Raw genomic sequence first — 17,141 nt, forward strand, 5'->3', positions numbered from 1 at the left:
GGGTGGGATGGTGCAGAGGTGGGATTTCCTCTTTTTCCAGGATCAGCAGTGGAGACCACAATACTAAACCATTTCAGCCTGCTCCAAGGTCACCACCCAGTCTGAAGATGTCTCGACTGTCAGTAGAATGCATAACACTGTAGGAAGTAGGTCATGCCATCTCCACTCTTCCAGTATAAACGCAATCATTTGTACCCAATACCTCATATTAACGCTATCCTAGCTATCTCATCCACTTCGTGTCAAGTCTCATGCTCTACCACTCCCACTAATTGCCTTCATCATCTTCCTGCACTGGCTGTCACCTACCCCAACCCCCAACACCAATAACCCTGCATGCCATCTGTACTGTCTACTCATTCACTTGGGATACCTCCCCACCTGAACAAAGATAACAGCTGTGCCACCCGCACTCATCTTCTGTATACCTGCCTTGCTTTCATTCCAAGAAGAATTCAGCCCACTACAGGGCAGAAGGAGTCAAGACAAACACCAAGACAAACATCCTAGTTTTGTGTCTGTGCTAAACAGCAAGGCAAGGCAAGGCAGAAGTAGCATCAGCTGGGTATCTCTGACTGAGGGGGCAAAGTACAAAAAGGCAAGGCTAGGCAATGTAAGGCAGGAAAGATGTGAGCATCCAGTTATGTGCAGAGTAAATGAGCACTCCATCAGAGAGTAAAGAACTCAAGAGGTATAGCCTGATCCAGTCCATGAGCAGGATGTGTGTTTATTGGTGAATGTCTTTTTGCTGCAGCTTTTGTTGAAAATACTGGTGAAGCCTGAACTGCAGAAATGAATGCAGAAACATCTTGTAAGTGGATCAGAGATGTGCCACGAGGGTTCTCAGAGGCTGGCACATATCAGATACCAATATGCATGGATGCAAGGTGCATGTTGTGGGTGCCAGTGGAGTTTTCCTAACATTTAGCTTATTTGGCAAGTTTGCTACGATTGAGAATGGAATATTAATGCGGTGACTTGGGCCATCTACAAGGTGTTTCATAAGCAGTAATCTTATTTTAGTGCCAACTCACTGCTGCCTAGTGAGAAACCCACCATGCTGCTAGTGAAAAGCATGAAGCAAAGTTCTCCCATGTTGAGATTGGCTTTGCCTGTCTTCTTGACAAATTTTGCCACAGATCTTGCTGTAGCTGATGTTGCTCAGACCCTTATAAGATTCTGTCCATGGATTTTACATCTGACCTGCTCAATAGCGAACCTGCTTGGATTGAAAAAAAATGTTATGCCTGCTCACCTTAACCAGAATAAAAATCAAAGGGAATTTTTAAAAAATTCTCATGTGTGAATAATTCAGTCAGCATCAAACAGTAAAACTAAAAAGAAATGTTTGACAGAGTGGCAGTATATTTTTTACAACATCTGTTTGAAATATTTTGTGTTCACTCAGTTTAACTTTGTGGTGGTTCAGAAGTAGTTGCTGAATTCCCTCAATTGTATTGTATATCAAACTGATCCATTTGTTCTTTAATTCAAACTGCCTGGATGGGGAGAAAATACAACATGCTTGGAGACAGAAATGTATGCCTGTCACAGTGTTTCAGATGACAGGAGAGCAGATGCCTCTGGTGAAATATTGGGCGAAATGGTGATATTGAAGGTCAGGTTTGGTGCCTATAGGTGCAAAGTAAAAGGATAATGTTTATATCTTTATTTTTAAGCTGTGCTCTTTTAAATAAAACAAATAACAGAACATTGCAGGGATTGGCAATTCCGTACAGGTGAAACTTGTTAGCCCCCTCAATGAATTTACTCTTGAACACGTAACCCATTTTGAAAGCAGAGAAATTTCTGCAGCTACTCTCTGTGGGTTTTGCCCACATGGGGGTGGTACATACTGCAAGGTTACTTGATTACCAGCAAGAGGTCAGACATTTGCTGTTGCTTGAATGCTCACCTGGCTGCAAAATGATTAATTCCCCCATCAGGAGCCACCACTTCAGGCCTGTTAAGAATAGTTGGCTCTTGTAGTTTACATATTGTTCCAATATTAACTTTACAGCAAGGAACAAGTGGTACGTAGTATCTGATGTTTACAAAAGGATATTAGCTGCTTGCGTCAGTGCTGCAGCCTTGGCAGTCACAAATAAGATTTGCCCTCAAGTCTTCAATTGAACAATAGAGAAGTCTTTGGGGTATTTATAAACAATGTCTTCCACTTTTTTGCCTTTTACCATTTTTGTTCATTCATTATATAATTAAGAATGTTAGTGATGGAGTATTAAAAGGCTATTTGACAGAGTGAGACAGAATGATGAGAGATTATGTACTGTAGCCTTCAGGGAAATGTCCATTCAGGTCTGGTAAACTGAGCTGCCAGTATTTGATATGAAGGTAACACCTTCATACAAAATTATGTGCAAAATTTTCCTTTTGAAAATGATTTCTCAATCAACCCATACTAATGGTGCCATGGCCATTGATTCTACAGTGTATACATTGGTTTTAGCTCCTCCTTAGATTGACTGCATTTTCATTGAACCTGAATAGGTTACTCAGATGGGTGATACTGCAGCTATTAATGAATGTACAACAATGTTCACACAGTAAGGATGATGGCTGTGACACTTACTTAGATGGCAGAATAGGTAGAAGTTTGCCACATGGTTCCATACTTCTGTTTCCAATCAGGGAGTGGAACATTGTGACCAGAGGAATCATGGTAGCCCCTCATTGTTATTCTTAATTGTAGTTCAACTTCCAAAGGATATTTTAAATTCAAAGTCAAAACAATTCAACACATAAGCAAAACACTGTGGCTGCTGAAAATCTGAAATAAGCATGGAAAATGCTGCAAAATGTAGGTCAGGCAGCATCTGTGGTGAAAAACCATGTCAATGGGCAGAATCTTGCTGAAGCAATGGGGGCTTTCTTTGCTAGAGAGCCACTGAGATGCATACGATGTCTCTTGCAGGGAAGGCCTGCTAAATCTAATACCAGTCAGGAATAGGCAAGGCCATCAGTGGATCTTTGCATGGAATCAAAATACCAGCCAGAGAAATCCAGCCCAGGGACAGCTACCAGTCAAATAGAAGCTGACAGTGCCATGGAGGAAAGCATAACTGCTGCTGGAAACTCCCCCAAGATCGCAAACAACCATCAAGTGAGGTAAGTGATTTGTCTGTAGGGTGGGAGCCCTGAAGTTGTGGGTTGTGGAGAGATGGTAGCAGGGGATCTAGGTGCAAGGGCATGGAGTGGCTGTCAATGGATATCCCCCTGCCCTGATGTTCAGTTCCGCAATCAAACACTTAGCTGCTTTGATTGAGTCTCATTTCTGTTTGACACGTTGCCTGTACAAGCTGACCTGTTTGGTACTCCATGTGGTCACATTGCTCGCAACAGGGATACTCACAGCGGTGGGAGGCTAAGGCCCTGAAGTGATCCATAATTGGTTTTCTCAGCCTGAACTTAATTCCTTGGAAAAGCGGAAGACTGTGGAGTTTTGGTATGCTGTCACCTTGCAAAGGTCCCTTCCTATCTCCAAACCTGCCATTTCCAGGAGCACAAGTTTGCAACTAATGTTTCAGGTTGATGATTTTCCATTAGAACTGTTACATTTAGTTCTTAATTTAAAAATGTCATTCTTGTTCCAACCAGTTTTTCTTCCTTTCTTATGGAAGTGAGCCTATGCTGACATTCCAGTAACTTGCTCAAAATGCTTTGTCCCTGCTTTTTAAATTTACCCTTTAATTTAAAAGAAAATATTATTATCATGACTGGCTACGAGTCCTCTTTATTGGGAGGACTGAATTCCATGCAAATTACTCTTCCAGTTCCTTGTCCTGTGTGATGTAACTAAATTATCCAAATCTATGGCCAGTATTTCATAGCAATTATCCTACCTGGATTCAGCTGGGTTTGTTTACTTGTTCAGAGTTCTGAGGCTAGACATGAAGATGTTTCGTGCCAGTATTAATTGGAAATGGAGCTTGGATGAGATGAGAGGGTAAAGATGGAGGAAATTGGAGCTTAGCCCTGCTAATTAAGAGGTTTTAGCAATTATCTGATGACTGTCAAATCATGAAGAATAACTTGGGCAAATTGTGCTAATTGGTTATGCTAAGGTAGTCCGCTCAGAGGAAACCTGTTAACAATAGGATTCCACTTTTATTGAGCTGAGTGCAGAGTACATATGTTTAGACAATCCTGGAATTGGCTGGAATTCCTGTTAGCAAGTACACCTGAACATCCTTACTGTTTGTTGTCAACAAATGCTATTAAAGTGCTGTCGGTAGTGAAGGAAGCAATTCCAGTCCTAGTGGAGTGTAAAGAGCTCACATACTGTTGCGATAGTTTTCCAGCATAAACATAAAATCTGCCACAGTCACCTCAAAACTGCTTTGGTGTCGAGCAAGCAGAAATGGGGGTTAAACTGCTGAACAGGTCTACGGCAGTTAAAATATCTTTTAGGGTAGCATAGTTTCTGTGCAATTACTAATTTGGTGATGCGTGTTGCCTTCGCAGATAGTAGCTCCATTTAATCTAGTTTGTTGATTTGCTAGTAATGTAGGTGCTGAACAATAAACTAAACCTGTGGTGAAATAGTCCGACCTTCATCTTGCATTTGCAATTATGTTAATACTAATTTGGTTTTAGTAGATTGCAAAGCATGGGGTATACAATTAATTTTAACTGATTTTTGAGAGATACTTAAAATATATTCTCTCCATTTCCTCTGAAGATTGTCACTAAACAATTCTGCTGCTAGTTGTAACAAAGCAGAAAACCACCAATGGTCTAACTATCAAATCAGTGTTTTTTTTTCAATTCTGCCAAATATTGTATAAGAAGCAGTCATTTGAATAAATGATCAATTAAATCACCGCTACTGACAGGATCGTGATATGTATGTAATGACTGCTGTATTTGTCCATTGTTCGTGAAGTGCCTTGAAATGTTTCTGAGATATGAAAAAACGTTACATGAAACAGAACTTTCTCCTTTCATTCTCATTTTCAATATCAAACAGCTGACCCTTGAGATAAATTCTGCATGTGCAAAATTAACCTATTGAGTTATTTTGATGCTTTTTCCCCACTTCACCAGTACCATAGTTGTTTGTTGCTTGGAAAGAAAAATGTTAGAGAAAACAGATTAATACATTTTCCTTTTTAAGCATTGGTAAAACAAGTAGAAACAGAATCTTTGCTAATCTCCTAATGCAGCTATCTGGAAAAGCGTGTCATGACAAAATATTAAAGTTACCTGTAGTCCAGCTATTTATTATCTTAAGCTACAGAGTGAAGCTTCAGATATTCCAAGTTTTGAAGAGTAAGCCAAGTTTCCCCCTTAGGGCTTTGTAAAGTGATTTCTACTGCCATGTTCAATGAAGCTTTCACACTGAACAGGCTGTCAGGTTTTTGTCCAAAGTTCTGTCGTGGTATGCATTAAATAGACAATAATGGATAGCTGAGAATGATTACATGGCACTAATCTGATTGAAATGATCACCTGAACACCAGATGAGATTATAGCTTTGAAATCGTTCCAGGGCATCTTAAAAAGAAACATGTATCATATACTTGATGAAATAGTCTAGATTCTGCAATGTAACGACGGTGAAAGTGTCAGTGGTTGCCATCGTTAGTCTTTTAGAACTGATAGCAACTTGAGAAGTCTATGCATGTGCAGTTAGGCACAATATTCAGAGGTTGCTGACAGAGATTTTATGATTTACTATAAGCTGAGCTGTTCAATGCATCCCTCCACCCACACAACTCCACCACGAACCACAATCAATTAGAAATAATTGAACTGATGAGAACTTGATCTTTTTTATGCTATATCTCTCTATCTAAACCTGGTAGAATTTGCATTTTGGTGAATGAAATGTAATTGGATTTTTAACACTATACACAGGGAAAATTCTGTGGATGCTGAAATAAAAATCAAAAATAAACTGGTAATACTCAATAGGATAGCAGAATCTGTAGAGAGAGAAACAGAAATTAACATTACTGATTGACAAAGGTCAATGTTAGGGTGAATGTTTTATGCCCTACTAAGGGCCATGTGGAAGCAGGTAGTAGGGAATGCCTGTGGCCAGCATGCTGGTTTCCTGGTTACATTGTCCCTGGGCTGTTCCTCCTGAGGCAAAATCAGGCAGCAGGGATTTTAAATGGAGGTTCACCAATTAAGATTCTTTAACAGCATTTTAAAGCCAACAGGGGCTAATAGGAAATCTCTGGGAAACAGTGTAGTTGTTCGTAGAAGGCCTGTCAGCAGCAAGACTAGGAGGCCACCACTCCAGGCAGACTTTGAGGAGAGTTGGAGAGAGAATTCCTCATAATAATCATAATATGATTGAATTTTGCATAAAGTTTGAATATGACATACTTAATCTTAAACTAAGGCCTTAAGTTTGTGTAAAGGATACGGTGAGAGTATGAAAGACAAGTTAGCTATAGTGGATTAGTAAAATATGCTATAAGATTTGAAGGCACATTTGTAGGCAATGACTCGCATTTAAACAAATATTACAATGTGTGATGGAAGGTGTGTGATTTGTCTGTGTGGTAATATCTTTTATTTTTGAATTTTGAACTGGCTTTCTATGTGCCTAATAAGGCTTTAATAATTAAGTCGTAAGTAATAAACATGGTATTAGAAAGAATGTCCCAAGGGGTCATGGAGATTTGTTTACATTGGGAGAGTTTATGAGTAAATAATGTAAGCAGTATAATGAATTAGGGTTTCAGGTAGAAGATTCTGGAATCTTTCATGATGTTTAGGGTAAACGCCTTCAGCTTGGGACAGAATAGTTTTTGTTTCAGTTGGGACAGGTTTGCAGAAGCCTTGGCTGAAAATAGATGTGTAAAACAGTTGCTGCTGAGAAAGGGGGTGGTTTCAGGACTGATAAAATGAGGTTACCTCAGTGCAAGGGGTAATTTGAAGCTGAGAAAGTCTACAACTAGGCTTAGAAAGACTTTTGGAGGAGACTATCAGATTCTCAAACTAAAACATCGAAAAAAAGTTAAGTTAAGCCTTGTAGATGTTAAATAAAATGAATTCTCTCTGGTATAAGTAGTGTAAAAGAGGGTTTTTGGGATTAATGAGATTTTTTTACCACCTTGTTTTTAAAATCTTTATGTTTATGGCTATGTGGTTTATTCTATTTCATTTTAATTTTTTTATGCAAGAGAACTTGTAGTATTGTTAAACTCAATTCTGCAGCATAGTTTGTTTATGTTTGTGTGAAAGTCCACCTTGTTAAAACTAAAAGAGACAAAATATGATCTATCAAGCCATGATTTCAGTCTGTAATCTTAATGGCCCAGTAATAACATCAGCTGAGATCGTAACAATGCTGTACACCAACGTACATTCCTCTAAGGTGCAAACACCCAAAGTGTGAATCCACTTGTTAAAGATTATATTAAATCAAAAGCAGCTGTGTATGAGAAAGCAAGAAAAAGTATAAGCCTTTGGGTTGGAGCAGTTTATGGCCCAGCAGAGGAGGATGAAGTAACTGATAAGGAAAGAGAAAAGAGGACATGAAACCAAATTAGTGAGGAGCATAAAGGTGGACTATAAATCTAACTATATATCTAGTGATATACAAAAAGAAAATGATAAGCAAACATAAATGTGAAGCTAATGCACTTGGGGACAGGAAACCTACAGTGGATAACAAAGAAATGTCTGAGAAATAGAACAGTTACTTTTCAGAGTCAGAATAAATGGGTCATTCCCAGGATGGCGGGCTGTTACTAGAGAGGTACTGCAAGGATCAAAGCTGAGAGCATAATTGTTCACAATCGGTAAAATGACTTGGAAATGGGGACAAACTCTAATATTTCCAAATTTGCTGATGACATTAAATTGGTGGAACGTAAATTACAGCCATAGAGTCATACAGCATGGAAACAGATCCTTTGGTCTAACTTGTCCCAATCCAGTTCCACTTGCCTGCATTTGGCCCATATTCCTATAAACCTTTCCTATTCATGTACCTGTCCAAATCGCTTTTAAATGTTGTAACTGTACCTGCATGTACCACTTCCTCTGTGTGAGAAGGATGCAAAGAGACTTCAAGAGAATGTGGGCGGGCTCAGTGAATGGGCTAGAATATGACAAATAGAATATAATGTGAATAGTGTGAAGTTGTTCCCTTTGGAATAGACAGGTTCAGGTAGTTTCCTATAACGTGATAATTGTGTTCTTGTGTGACCTTGCACTATAGAAAATGGTGTTACAGGAAAATCCCCATACAAAATTGCTACACCTGTACAGCTGAAAGTTTGCCTTAAGTAAAAATTGTCCACTATACATCAATTGCGTTACAGCCAATTTGTATTAATGAAGCATGTATTTATAGCAGAACTACCTGTAGAATATTTCTTCAGTGATGAGAGTTTAGGAGGTAATGGTGTCCAAAGGGAGGGTTTCCTTGTATAGGAGTCATTAAAAGCTAGCCTGCAGATGCCACAAGCAATTGGCATTCATTTCAAGGGGGTTTGATTTTAGAGGATGTCTTGCTTTAGTTGTGGAGAGCCTGGTGAAACCATATCTAGAGTACTGTGTACAGTTTAGGCATCCCAAGGAAGAATGCACTTGCCATAAAGGGGGTTCAGTGGAGGTTCACCAGATTAATTCCACTGCAGCCTCACAGCGCCGGGGACCCGGCTTCGATTCCTGCCTCGGGCGACTGTCTGTGTGGAGTTTGCACATTCTCCCGTGTCTGCGTGGGTTTCCTCCGGGTGCTCCGGTTTCCTCCCCCAGTCCAAAGATGTGCAGGTTAGGTGGATTGGCCATGCTAAATTGCCCGTAGTGTTCAGGGGTGTGTGGGTTAAAGGGGAATGGGTCTGGGTGGGATGCTTCAAGGGGCGGTCTGGATTTGTTGGGCCGAAGGGCCTGTTTCCACATTGTAGGGAATCTAATCTAAATCTAAACTGTATTCCCTAAGAGCTAGGAGTTCGAAGAATGGACATGTTCTAGTTTAAACTTATTAGCATTCCTATATGGCGTGACAGGCTGGATGTAGATAGGATGTTTCTCCTGTCTACTGAGTGTAGAACCAGGGGGCGTTATCTGAAGTTAGAGTTTAAATCAAGGAAACCTGTACAGATTTATTAAGAACAAATTAAGAACTAACATGCTGCATTTTGTTTGGTGAGGTAACAGAGAAGGATTGACAAAAATAATGCAGTTGTCATGGTGTATATGAACTTCCAAAATGCATTTAATAAAGTGCCACGCAAAAGACTTGTGAGCAAAGTTAGAACTCATTGAATAAAAACATTAGCACCATGAACGCAAAACTGGATGAGTGAGGGCAAACAGAACAATGGTTAATGGATGTATTTCGGACAGAAGGCAGGCATAGAGTGTAGCTCTCCAGGCTTGGTCTTAGATCCCTACCTTTTCTGATATATATAAATCACCTAAACCTTTGTTGTACAGAGCACAGTTTTAAAATTTGCAAAGTTTTGAGACAATGTGAACAGTGAGGAGAGTCATGTAGAATTTCAAAATGGGATAGCTGGGTTGGGGGAAAGGGATGGATAAATGGCAGATTAAGTGACATATTTTAGTAAAAAGAACGCAGAAAAACAATGTAGTGCCAGTGACACAATTTTAAAATCGGATATATAAATACAGGCATGTGGGTGTTTATGTGCTTAAATCCTTTAAGGTGGCAGGATGGCTTGAGAGTGTGATTACTAATGCATGTAATATAATAGGATTTATTAATAGTGGCTATAACTAAAATAGAAAGGAGGTTAGTGTGGTTTCTAATGCATGTAATATAATAGGATTTATTAATAGTGGCTATCACTAAAATAGAAAGGAGTTTATGTTAGGCTTTTATAGTGACACAGCATCAACACTAGTATTCTGTCTGAATGCCACACTTCAGGAAGGATGTGAAGGCAATAGTGAAGATGTAGAAAAGAATCATGAGAACACTTTCAGGGATGAGAAACTTCAGTTATGTTGAGAGTAGAGAATTTGGGACTATTCTCCTTGGAGAAGAAAGATTGACAGGAGATCTGACAGTTGTGCTCAAAAGCAGGAGGAGTCTGGACAGAGTTGATAAGGCGAAACTGTTGTTGTTGGTGGATGAATCAAAAACCAGAGGACTCAGATTAAAGGTGATTGGGAGAAGAAGCTATGGTGATAATGAGGAAAAACCTTTTCAGGCCACGGATGGATAGGATCTGGAACGTGCTTTATCTGAGAGTGTGTGGAGGCAGATTCAGTTGAGGCACTTAAAACAAAATGGATCATGCAGAGTTTTAGGGAGAAGACATGAATGTGGCACTAGTTGAATTGCTGCTTCAGAGAATCAGATGGGCAGAACAACCTCCTTCCATACTGTAGTTGCCTTAAGATTCTGTAACATTTCACTGCCTCTACGTTCCATGCCACATAATATCTGTGTTAGTTGCTCAGCACTCCCTAAAGAAATCGTAAAACTCAACTGGTTTTAATGTTTTAATATATGAAAACGAAGTTGAAATATTTGGCATGAATAAACTCTTCCCTTCATCCTCTTATATAATGATAGTATGCAATAGCTAAGCTTGTGATTTTTTTTATGATTTGTTGATGAGAATTGCTTCAAATTTGACATTTGGCGATAATCTACACTTGTAAAGAGGATTTTTGCAGGTGTTCAGAGTATAGGTCTTTGCAACTATAATATTTAGAGATTTTCAGTGATAATCACATAAACTATGTGGTGTAATCTCCCTTCCCCACATTTTGATTTCTTCCAATCTGACAATATCGAATTGCTTGGAAACTAGTAGCACAGGTGCAGATATTCTTCAGTGTTTTTCCCAAATGACCATTCTTCTGGTATGAGCCTGGAGAGGGAATAGCAACTGGCAATTCTTTGTGAGGAGCATCACAGCTGAGACTGATCCTGTTCCATATCAGTGCTTTTCAGCAGGAATCACTGCATGTTGATGAAGATTGGGAATCATTGCTATTTTTCTGTTCCTTCCCCAGTCCGGAGGTACTGAGATCAATTTGATGAAATAACTAACAGTAGAGACCCAAGTTCACCAGTGGGAATGCACTAATCTGTAATCCTAATTTTGTTATGGCTAAATGCATTGTACTGTTAAATATGATATTAGCCCATTTTGAATCAATTATGTACCTAAAGAACTATGCACGATGTAATATGGTGTTGTTTTTACCTTTTGAGGTCTAGCATAGAATTGTATTCATCCTGTAGCTAATTTAACCTTCTGAGGACTGCGGTTGTGTTCCGAACCTGGCTTGCACGTCAGGATGTACACATTTGTGCAATGTCAAATGGCCTTTGGTTTACTTCTACTGTACTGAATACGTAGTCACTCTGTTAATATCCTACTCCCATTTTCCTAAATCAATGCACTATGCACCTGTAAATTCTTAACCATATCTACATGACTTACCCTCTGAACTGACAGTTTGCTGCCTTCCCAGGATGTTTCAGACATGTCAACAGCCCCAACCTGGTTGGACCTCGCTCCTGTTCATCAACTCGATTGTTTCCAACTTGGATGCTCTCATCCTACTCCTCTCCAGATGATTTTCCATCCTACTTTGCTGTCAGGAAAACAATCACAAACATCTTCTCAATTTCAACACTAGAATTCACCCAATTGACTGTTCACTGACGATCCTTCTTGATCATCTCAAAACAAAATTGCTAATCTTATTCAAAGAATAAATCTGTTTTTTTTTTCAATGTTGAATATCCTGGAGGGCCAGGACAATCTCAAATTCTTCTCCTCCATTAACCATTGGGAAATATTCAGCCATGCATTGCCAACTCATGCATTGTAAACCGAAATCCACATCTTTTGACTCTGGACTGCTACTTATCTTAACTCCACTCTTCTCCATTCCGCTTCATCCAACTGTATCGTTGGAGTTTAATCCATTTGGCATTATATCCTTATCTTCTGGAGCTCCATGCTTAAATAACCACTCTCTGACTTCCTTTCCTATGTTCTGTGTATTCTGCCTCCTAAATCTTAACATTGCAACTCAACATCTGTCTCTGTTCTGTAAAACACACTGAAATTTCTGCACGTGAGGAACAGTGTAAAAATGTGGATGATGATATTGTGATAATCATTTATCAGGATATAGTGCAAAATGCCCAAATCTCATATTAAGTTGCAATCAAACTTTCCAGCTTTGAAATTTTAGACTGTGCTTCTTTTTGATGTAAATGCACCACTCAATGTGATCTTACCTAGAGTAAGGAAAGAAGGTGTCCAGTTTTCCAATCCTGCTTATAATTCAGTGAGCGCTGATTATAAGTTGGAGCTTGTGAATATTGGGTGAAAACAAACTGGATTTGACTTTGTTCTCTTGCTGCGATATCAAAGACCTGTTGATACTCATTGTTTCTCCCAGGCTTTTTCTTTTATTCTTCGTTTTCTTTTCTAATGGATCCCCACTGATAGTGGCGGTGGCAGAATGAACCAGACACTGTTTCACCCCAGCCCAGGGTCTCCCGGTGAGCTCAGAGCAGGTCCAGGGCCAACTCCCCCACCCAGACTCGCAGGCTAGGCTGAAGCTCCAGGTCCACAGCTAGGGCTGGGCACCTGAAGGAGGAAAAGGGCGGTCTCAGCCCAGCATGGCGATCGCATCTCCGTGTGGACATCCTGTCCCTGTGAGGAGGTCTCTTTTGTCTTTGGCGTCTGAGTGTTCCAGCGGCTTTCAGGTGGTCTCATCCAGGAGTGATGATCTTCTTTGGCAAAATCTTCTGGCCTAGTATCTAGAGGCCTGGAGTGGCGGTCTTGTCCCACCTTCGTCTTCATGATCTTCTGTTGTTTCCCCAAGCCCAGGAGCTGTTAACTGAACAGTGATGACCTTTGTCTTAATTTGACTCTTTTATTATTATGTATGACTTTTGTCATTGATGTAGGTGCCAAAGTGGGGCGACTTATAAATCTTTTCACTGTATTTTTTCATGTAAAAGTACACGTGACAATAAACTTCCATTCTATACATTACTGTTCTATTCTAGGTTGGGGAAAATAATCTAGAACGGACAGTGCTAGTGAAATGATAGGTTGAACAATGTAATCTTGAATGGACAGTACTGATGGGGTGGTGTTCCAGGTTGGACAAAGTAATCTAGGATGGCTAGTGCTAATGGGTGTTGTTCCAGGTTGTGCCAGTGCTTTAGGAGGAGACAGATAATGAGAATTGCAATAATAATTGTTTCAGAAGAGAGGCAAAACCTTTGAAGCATATTAAACCTCAGAGTAACTCGTAGCTGCACTTCTCTCTCCTCTCCTGTTCATGCAACCTTGTTCCTTTGCAGTTTTAATTTAGGAGCTGACCAATGTTTAAATCATCTGCTGAATTTTGCAGCTATTTCTGTACCGTTAACACAGTTGTAGGCTGAGACAGCAGCTCATTGACACAACAGCGTAATACAGGAAATCGCTCACATAGTTAACTGAAATCAAGGGGGCCTTGAACTCTAATGGAAATCACTGTTGCACGAAAACAAAGTCCAGTGTTTAAAATGTGCTTGAAAATATTCCATAAAGTTGAAGGATTATACTTGAATCCAACATTTCCTGACCACAAACTTGCTTTGAGTACTCATTGTGTAAGCAGTGAAAAACAGTGATTGTTCTTCATCCAGCTGTTTCAGGCATTTTAAATGCTTGAATATTTTGGGTTTGTTCTGAGTGAGCTTTTAACTAGAATATTTATTCACTATTTGAATATAGGTTTTTATTAAATATATATTTGTTTGTTACTAGCCCTTTATGTTTTGCCTGCTTCACCTGCTGATAGTATGGAGGCCAAAAACCACGCAAAATAACTGAGCTCATTACCTTGAGCAAACTAATCAGGCTTTATAAAGTCAAATGCTTTCATAATGGAAAGCTGTATGAATATTTGTTTTCTGAAGTAGGTTAAAAATCTGAGTAGGAGAATATACAATTATCAGGACTGCAGCTTCAATACACAGCCTTTTCTTTTACGACAGCTGACTGAAATTGTTATTACACTGAGGCTCATTTAGTTTGGATTGCAGGAGACTGATGTCCATGTGCTGGTTCCCTGCCTTCACATTATTAAATCTGTCTCCTTTATCCTGGGGGCAGAACTGTAGATCCTTGAAACTGTAGATCTTGAGAGCAGTTTCCCAGAAACTAAACTAAATAACTTGACTGTGTAAAAGCAGCTTAACTTGGTACTTGGCGACATGACGCCATACTAGATATCAACCCTGATCTGTGTTGAGTTGGCTGCTCTTCACCATGTTGTGGTCAAGACTTTACAATTGGCATTGGACTGCTCAGTGGAAAATCACCTGGGGTTTACACTCCTGACGAATCCAGTGACTCCTGTCTGGAATTGCATGTTCGACAAAGGATTGAGTTTAATGTCCTTGGTTGCGCTGGATGGCCTCTCATGAAAAGAATTATCTTGGGCATATCAAGAATAGGGGACATTGTTTAGGCGAGAGGAGAAAGATTTAAAAAAGATGTGAGAGGGAATTTTTTTTTAACGAAGAGAATGGTTTGTGTGCAGAATGAACTTTCAGATGAAGTGCTGATGTAGATACAGTTGCAACATTTAAAGACATTCAGTTAAGTACACAAATAAGAAATATTTGGAGGGATATGGGCCAAGTGCAGGCAGGTGGAACTAGTTTAGTTTGGGATTATGGCTGGCATAGACTGATTGGACTGAACGGCTTGTTTCCATGCTGTATGACTGTATGACTCTCGGGTGCAGTTCTGAAGACATCTGGTGTACTGAGAAACATATCAAAGCAACAAGTCAATATCTACAGACGGTAGATAATTAGTCCTCGTTAAAAAGTAAAGTTCTGCTGTAATTCTTTTCATTCATAATCAAATTATTCCTCCTTTGTTGAGTAATGTCTCTAATTAAATAAAAACTTCCTTGTTTTCAAATTGCTGTAAGGTCTCAACTTTTTCCCTATCTCTGTAATTTCTTCCAGCCCTGACACCCCTCCCTATGCCTGTATTTTCTTCCAGCCCTCTACACCCCTCCCATCTGTCTCACCTCCTCCAGCCCTGACACCCTCCCTATTTCTGTAACCTCCACCAAGCACCTACGTCCCTCCCTATCCTGACACCTTTCCCTATCTCTGTAACTTCCTCTAGCCCCAAAATCCCTCTCTATCTCTGTAACTTCTTGCAGTACTTATACCGTCTCCCGCTGTTTGTAACCTCCTCTAGCCCCCACATACAGATGGGGTGATGGCCTAGTGGTATTATTGCTGGACCCTTAATCCAGAGACCCAGATAACATTCTGGGGACCCAGATTCAAATCCTACCATCACAGTTGGTGGAATTTGAATTCAATAAATATCTGGAATTAAGAATGTAATGATGATCATGAATTCGTTGTTGATTGTTGGAAAAAAATCCATCTGGTTCACTAATGTCCTTTAGGGAAGGAAACAGCCGTCCTTACTTGGCCTGGCCTACATGCGACTCCAAACCCACAGCGATGTGGTTGACTCTAAACTGTCCTCTGGGCTATTAGGGATGGGCAATAAATGCTGCTTAACCAGTGATGCCCTCATTCCATGAATGAATAAAGAAAGTAAGAAACACCCCTCCCTCTCTCTATAACTTTCTCCAGCTCATTGGACCCCTCCAAGATCTTTGGGTCCTCCAATTCTGGCCTTTCAAGCCTCCCTAATTTTAACCACTCTGTCATTGACAGCTGTGCTCCAGAATTCACTCCCAAACCAACTCATCTCTCAACTTCTCAGGTAGTAATAACTGCAGATACTAGAGTCAGCGATAACACAGTGTGAAGCTGGTGGAACACAGCAGGCCAGAAATTTCTGAAGAAGGGTCCCGACCCGAAACGTCAAGCTTTCCTGCTCCTCTGATGCTGCTTGTCCTGCTGTGTTCATCCAGTTTCACACCGTGTTGTCTCAGATTCTCCAGCATCGGCAGTTCCTACTATCTCAGTTTTTTTTGTGACTGGGATGTCCAAAACACGAGATGTATGCTTTTCATTTTTCAGGAGCACGTCTAAGTTCACTAAAGATTTTTACTGAGTTAGATTATCATTTGGATAGATCGAGGGATACATTTTGGAGAGGTCAAGTGCTCTTTTGGGAGAAGTTAGATGTTCCCTGGGTTTGTTCAAATTAGATATGAACATGCGTAACAAGTGCTTAATCTCAATGGAACCATAAATCTATTAAAAGCATCAAAATTCTCTTGGAATTATCAAAAACTCAAGGGATTTAATGTTTTCGACTTATAAGTTAAAACAATTATGCTCGTTTTTTTAGAAAAGAAATCAGTGCTTGCTATTTAACTCTGATTGTTACATAAGCCTGAGAGCTATCATTGTAGGATTTGACCTGCATGGCTGATTTCAAAACTTATTATCATCACAGTGGGACACCTTCCAATTCACAGTTTGATTTAGTGCTCCAAATGGTTGAGCAAATCTTTGATGTGGGGTGACAAACATAAGTGAGTTTATTTATAAGGGATTAATTAGTTGACAGAATTTTTTTTATAAATGAGAGGTTTGATTTTAAACCGTGATATCACCAGTAAGTACTTGGAACTTTATTTCATTTCATCTTAGGTCTGGCTATGGGCGATTTTGGGTGAATTGTCACGGAAGATGTAAAGCAAAGGGTATTGAATGGGGGAATAAATAGGCATGGAGGCTCCATGTGGGTTTTGGCACGTGGTGTAGATTGGTTGGAAGCATATGAAAGATGATGGAGATGGGTGGAGGTGCAATAAATTAGCATTGGCAGTATGAAGGGCCATGAGGAGATTGATGGGAGGCGTAAGGCTGGGGTTGCGTAGATGCTAAAGTGCAAGCTTTTTTTGGTCTTTTTTTTCTCCAGCTGGTATATTGCATCTTTGAGGTAGTCCAACTAGACAGCAGGCAGTCCCTTTTGTTGCCTACTCAGTTGTTTAGGGTCAGTGGGCTCAACTCCAGCTAAGACTCATTCCTACTTCCCCATGCTCAGATCAAAAATAATGACTATCCAGGACACTTTGTCTCAACGGGGTTGGAGTCAGGAATTTTCAAAATCAGGAGTGCAAATCCAGAGTGCAGTTCCAGTTCTCCATTCGTTCTGCTCGACTGTCTAGGTCATATTGCACACAATTTTAAAAAAGTCATTCAC

General features: G+C 40.0%; 2 protein-coding genes across 16 annotated transcripts in view; one reads left to right on the plus strand and one right to left on the minus strand.

Annotated features, from left to right (window-relative positions):
* Positions 1-17,141, plus strand: part of LOC125449368 (macro domain-containing protein CT2219-like) — a 987,510-nt gene that overhangs the window by 250,972 nt on the left and 719,397 nt on the right. The window lies entirely within an intron of this gene.
* The window catches only part of LOC125449455 (leucine-rich repeat transmembrane protein FLRT1-like), a 188,085-nt gene that overhangs the window by 153,592 nt on the left and 17,352 nt on the right, over positions 1-17,141 (minus strand). For 2 of the 9 annotated variants that reach the window (XR_007246922.2, XR_007246920.2), the window contains exon 2: positions 11,409-11,562. The exons of 6 other annotated variants lie outside the window; for them this stretch is intronic. The gene's annotated coding sequence lies outside the window, so the exon portion shown is untranslated. Of the gene's footprint in view, positions 1-11,408; positions 11,588-17,141 lie in introns of all 9 variants that reach the window. One more of the 9 variants, XM_059641681.1, reaches the window with a different exon arrangement.

The sequence above is a fragment of the Stegostoma tigrinum genome, chromosome 42 (genome assembly GCF_030684315.1).
Source record: "Stegostoma tigrinum isolate sSteTig4 chromosome 42, sSteTig4.hap1, whole genome shotgun sequence".
In the NCBI taxonomy this organism is placed as follows: domain Eukaryota; kingdom Metazoa; phylum Chordata; class Chondrichthyes; order Orectolobiformes; family Stegostomatidae; genus Stegostoma; species Stegostoma tigrinum.